The sequence below is a fragment of the Octodon degus genome, unplaced genomic scaffold (assembly GCF_000260255.1).
Source record: "Octodon degus isolate 3935 unplaced genomic scaffold, OctDeg1.0 scaffold00028, whole genome shotgun sequence".
Taxonomy (NCBI): Eukaryota; Metazoa; Chordata; class Mammalia; order Rodentia; family Octodontidae; genus Octodon; species Octodon degus.
Genome location: NW_004524604.1, coordinates 5,532,174 through 5,537,357, shown reverse-complemented (window position 1 = coordinate 5,537,357; position 5,184 = coordinate 5,532,174). Strand labels below are relative to the sequence as shown.

The 5,184-nt window shown below is 35.4% G+C and overlaps 1 pseudogene; it reads right to left on the bottom strand.

Annotated features, from left to right (window-relative positions):
• Positions 1 to 1,998: 1,998 nt before the first annotated feature.
• On the bottom strand, positions 1,999 to 3,591 carry LOC101589106 (annotated as a pseudogene).
• Positions 3,592 to 5,184: the final 1,593 nt, after the last annotated feature.

Below are 5,184 nucleotides of genomic sequence, written 5' to 3'. Positions count from 1 at the left end.
ATGTTAATTTTTGTTCTAAGATTTATACTGTATCTTTGACTTACAATTTATTTAGAAGACATCGTATGATATCTTCTCCTAGTATTAGACACTTTAAAAAGTATATTTCCATTTTCTGTTGACTTTATATTACTTCTTCCCTGTCTTTTATATACACATATGCACACATATACATTAAAAAAATACGTGTATAACCCAACATAAGATTGGTGCTATTTCATAGAAATCTTCAATGGCCTTTAAATAAGGGTAAATCTAATATATGTTATATAGTCCTGCATAACTATCATATTGAGAGCTCTTTATTGTTCATCTGGGAGCATACTGCAACTTCTCTTGCCTTTTAATTATGCCCTTTGTTATTTCCTATATGCTACTTCTGGAGGTATTAAAATATTTCAAGTTTGTATAAGTAGAAAATCTTACTTTTAGTTTTCAAAGGTATAAAATTCAAAGAGGACACATCTTTTCTTTCAGTCCTGTAATTAGTCCAGTTTCTTACACACTTGGTCCTTTATTTTCTTTCTAATGTGGAATAAAATGCTATTTAATTTTGGTTTTCCATAGCTAATATTTTTATGTGTATGCTTTATTGATTTTTTTCATTACAATAAGTTTTGGACAATTTCATTTTTGTGTATCTTGGTATGATTTTATTTAAATTTCTTGAGCAAAAGGTTCATTTTTCTTGGAATTGTGGTATTATAAGTTGAACTAACTTCAGAAATTTTAAATCTTTAAATATTTATTGCCTACTCCCTTCTACTTTGAGAATTCTAGTTATATGAATATGAGTTTCTTGGTTTTGACACAGTGAACTATTATGACTGATCTGTAAATTCTTCCTTTTTATTTTGGACAATTTTTTATTGTTATATTCATTTATGTTTGTAAACAATTTATTCTCAATTTGCAATCTATTAAAAAATTAAAATTAAAAGATATATTAAAAAAAGAAATATATTTACCAAAATGGGCACAAAAATAAAAACTTTGATAGTTCTAGAAAAAAAAAAACATTGATAGGGAAACCTTGACAAAATGGAAACCTGAGATGGAAATTTTCAACAATAAAATTAAAGGCAGACTAGATGATTTTTATGACTTCTGACACAAATATAATGCCACCTGAAAAACAAAGCTTTAGCCAGTGATTGTAATTTACTCAATCCTAAAAGTGTATTGCATAAGTAGTTGATAGCTTACAAAGAAAATAGCAAGGGCAAAATACAACAAGGAAAACAATTTTTAGGACGATGCTTCTGGAACTCATAAGCGATCACTTAGAGCAGAGGAAAAACTACACAAAAAAATGTGGAGCACACTGGTGAGCTGGCAGGTGAATAGGTGTAACATCCCAAAGACCTACTATGACAACAAGAATATCACGAAAGATATCAACTGTTTCCTACAAGAAAGGATAGGAAAATAAAATATAGGTAGTACCAGTGTAGCTGATACTGTGTACTGAACATGAGATTTCCATGTGTGAAACCTATGTTGAGTATCATAATTGATACAAAGACTATTTTTGTTGTAGAAACCTATTGGCATTTTCATTATAGTTCATAGAGATTTTTATTTCTGTCATTTCCTAGATTTGTGAGCTAGTAAACACCCAGTGTGATAATGTTGATATCTAGTCTAAGTACTAAACACACACCTAATATTTTATTGACATCTCTTTTCTGTTTTTTCAAGGAATATTTAATAGACAATTATTAACTTTATATTAGTGCAGCTAAAGCAAAGCCACCTCTTCTCTGGGTGATTACAAAGGACCTGCTTTACATGTGTACACTCAGTGCAACTAGAAAATACTGTAGTTAGAATTCCACAGCATCATAATTTGAATAGTTGCCAAGTGTTCTCTTTTTTCACTTGGGAAAAGAAAATTCCTCTGAAAAATCACTTGAAGCTCGAACAAAAATTCCACAGCTCTATTCCTCAGGATCATTCCTTAGTCCTCAGGATTCATGTGATACAGGAAGCTTCCTCTCAGCCTTTCAGAGACGACATTCCAGCCTGCATGATCTCAATGACCAGGAGAATACTGGTGGCAATCACAGTGCAGGAGTGTAGCAGCTGTTTCTTCACACAGTAGTTATGCCACACGCCTGCTTCTGCTGCTACTATTGGCTCATCTGTGTTCAAGTCCACAAGTTGACCTTCCTGGGCATGTTCTGCTTGAATTTTAAATAGCGTTTCCTGAAGATCAAAGCCAGAGTTCTGAGCAAGGACGTTGGTAATAATTAGCAAGACATTGGCAAATTCCTGGACTCTGAGCTGGGCCCGACCCTTCATGCTGGCTCTGTGTTTCATCAGTGCTTCTGCCATTGTCACTTCTGCTGCACCAGCACCTGGAACCATGCAGCTATCACTGATATCATTTTTGACAGCCATCTCTTAAACCATTCTTTGCTGTGTCTTTGATTTGAGTGAGGGTGTGCTTATTTGGTCCTTTGATCAATAATGTGACAGAGCAGGGATTGTTGCATTTCTCAATAAAAGTGAACTTTTCTTCTCCCAAAGTATACTCATAAACCAGTCCTGCATGTCCCAAATAGTCAGGAGGTAGCTTATCCAAGGAACCAAGAGCTACCCCACCACAAGCAAGAGTCAGCCTCTCCATGTTTCTCCTCTTAGCCCGATGCAGAGCTATGATGCTTTCTTTTGCAAGAGCATCCAAGGAGAAGGGAGCAATCCCCTTTTGATTAATAACAACAAATCCTCTATTGGAATCACAACAGACCTTCTTTTTCAGTTCTACTATTGTTTTAACTCTATCTTCAGTGAATTTCCTTTCAGCCCTTACCAGCTTTTCTCTCACTTCTGCACTCTTGTAGAAAAAAAGACAGAATTCACTTCTGTTTTCTGATGTTCCAAGGAGACATGTGAGGATGTATGCATTTTCCACTCTTGTTTTTCATGTCAGAGTGCCATACCCCATGGTCCAAAACAAGCTCTCTGATTAAATTTGTATCAGTTTCTAATATATGTTTCATCTCCATGATCTCAACCATGAACAGGTCAATAGGTTCATCTTTTCTCCTAATGGCCAAAATGGAATCCCCCACAGCCTCTGTTAGGACATCTGCAAGTTCCACATGAACTTTAGTACGCAGAGATATGCTGGTCACATCTGTAAGTACTTCCCTGTCCATCTCTCTGCTTACTTTGACTTGTTCCAAAAACTGCAAGGTCTTTTCCTTTGTAGTTTCAAAACCTTCAGTAATTATTTGGGGATGAAGACCCACAGAAATGTAGAGATCTGCCTGTTTCAGCAGCTCTCCAATAATCAGGACTTTGGAAGTAGTGCCATCACCAGTTATATCATCATGAGCTGTTGCTACTTTTGCGATTAAAGAGGCTGTAGGGTGTTGAATTTGCAATTTGTGAAGCAGCACATTGCCATCTTGAGTAAGCTTGATGTATCCGGCACCAGAAATGAGCATCTTCATGGTGCCTTTAGGCGCCAAGTCGGCCCTCAACACGTCCTGCAGGCCCCCTCATCTCGCTGATATTGACTGCCAACGTCGCCTGTGCACGGGCCACCTCAGCCTTGGGGTTCAGGGTTTTCACAGTGGGCATTGCTGTCCCAGTGAGCAAGAAAGGGAAACCAAAGTGAGGCGCAAATGCCCCGTTTACCGACATCTTATTTTCTTATTTAGGTGTGACAATTAAAGTAAAGATTATTCATTTTGTAGAGTGCTATTGGCATTTTTATTGTAATTCATACAGAAATTCATTTCTATTATTCTTTTTAAGACTGTGTACACCAAAACTCTGTTCATGTTGAAAATATTTTTTTTTAATTTTATTGATAAACAGATAGCAATGAGACAGTTTCAAATCAAATCGAAAGTACAGTTTCAACAAAAATACACTGCATATATTCTTCTTAGTGGTTAATTGTACAAGATGCGGACTTGAGATCCTATTTACAAACACCATTAGAACAAATCATTCTATTCATTAAGAGAATGCAACTATGTATCTATCCCAACCACTTTGAATACACAGATACAAAATGGACATTCATCGGTATACCCCATTTTTTCTAAGTTCCATTATTGAATATTATAGGTATGTAAACTCAGCAAAATATTCTAAAAGAGTCCAGTAGCCCATAATAGCATTGGGTCTACTGTTTAACTGGCAATGTCAGAAATTATTGACCTGAGTACCCCACAGCTCAACATAACAGCATGGCTTCATGTTGAAAATATATATATATTTTTTTATTATTTTTAACATTTTTTATTGTGTGTGTGTGTGTGTGTGTGTGTGGCCAGCTCAGCCCACCAGGGGGCGCGGCTGGCTGGCATGTGGTGCTGGGGGATTGAACCGCAGTCCCTGTGCTTTGCCAAGTTTGTTCCAAGTAGATGCTTTAGACCACTGAGCCATCTCTCCAGCCCCATGTTGAAAATATTGATGCTTTCTATAGACACTAAATATTAATAATATTAATAGCAATATTAAAATTGCAATATTTCATTATTGTGATTTTTCCCATTAGGCACTCATTGTTCAGTGTAATAAAGCTCATAAAAATTAAGATTAAGAATTTATAAATAGAAATATTCTAAACAATAAATGTGGATGTGACACTCTCATGGTTATTCCATATAATGACAAAATAATGTTAGTCTCCAAGGGTTATTGAAGGGGCCCCCCAAGTGGCAATGCATCTAGAAGAACACAAAGTTACATCTCTTCTCATAGTACATATTAAAGTAAATCCCAGTTGTATTAAATATCTATATTTTTTAAAAACATATTAAAGAGAACAAAACAATACAGGAATGAAGGAGAATGAAGATAATGGCAAATATCATCATCACACATTTAAAATATTAATTAGACAATCTTACCCATAAATTTGAAACATAGGAGTTAGGCTAGAAGAACAACAATAGAAATTATACACCAGAGTTTTATTCAGACAATAAAATGATTCCTGGACCTTGAAGCTCACATAAGTGCTCATCTGCCCTACAAAATTAGTATGTTTTAATACTAGGAAAGTTTCTGAGGGTTCTTTTAATTAGCTCAACTTGAAAATCTCAACCTCTGCAGATGTGAAGCAGGTTATCTTCCTATTAGGATGAATCACAGTCAGACTGGTGCATATTTTTCCACAGAAGAACAGACAATTTATTTCTTTGTCTCTGATACTTAAAA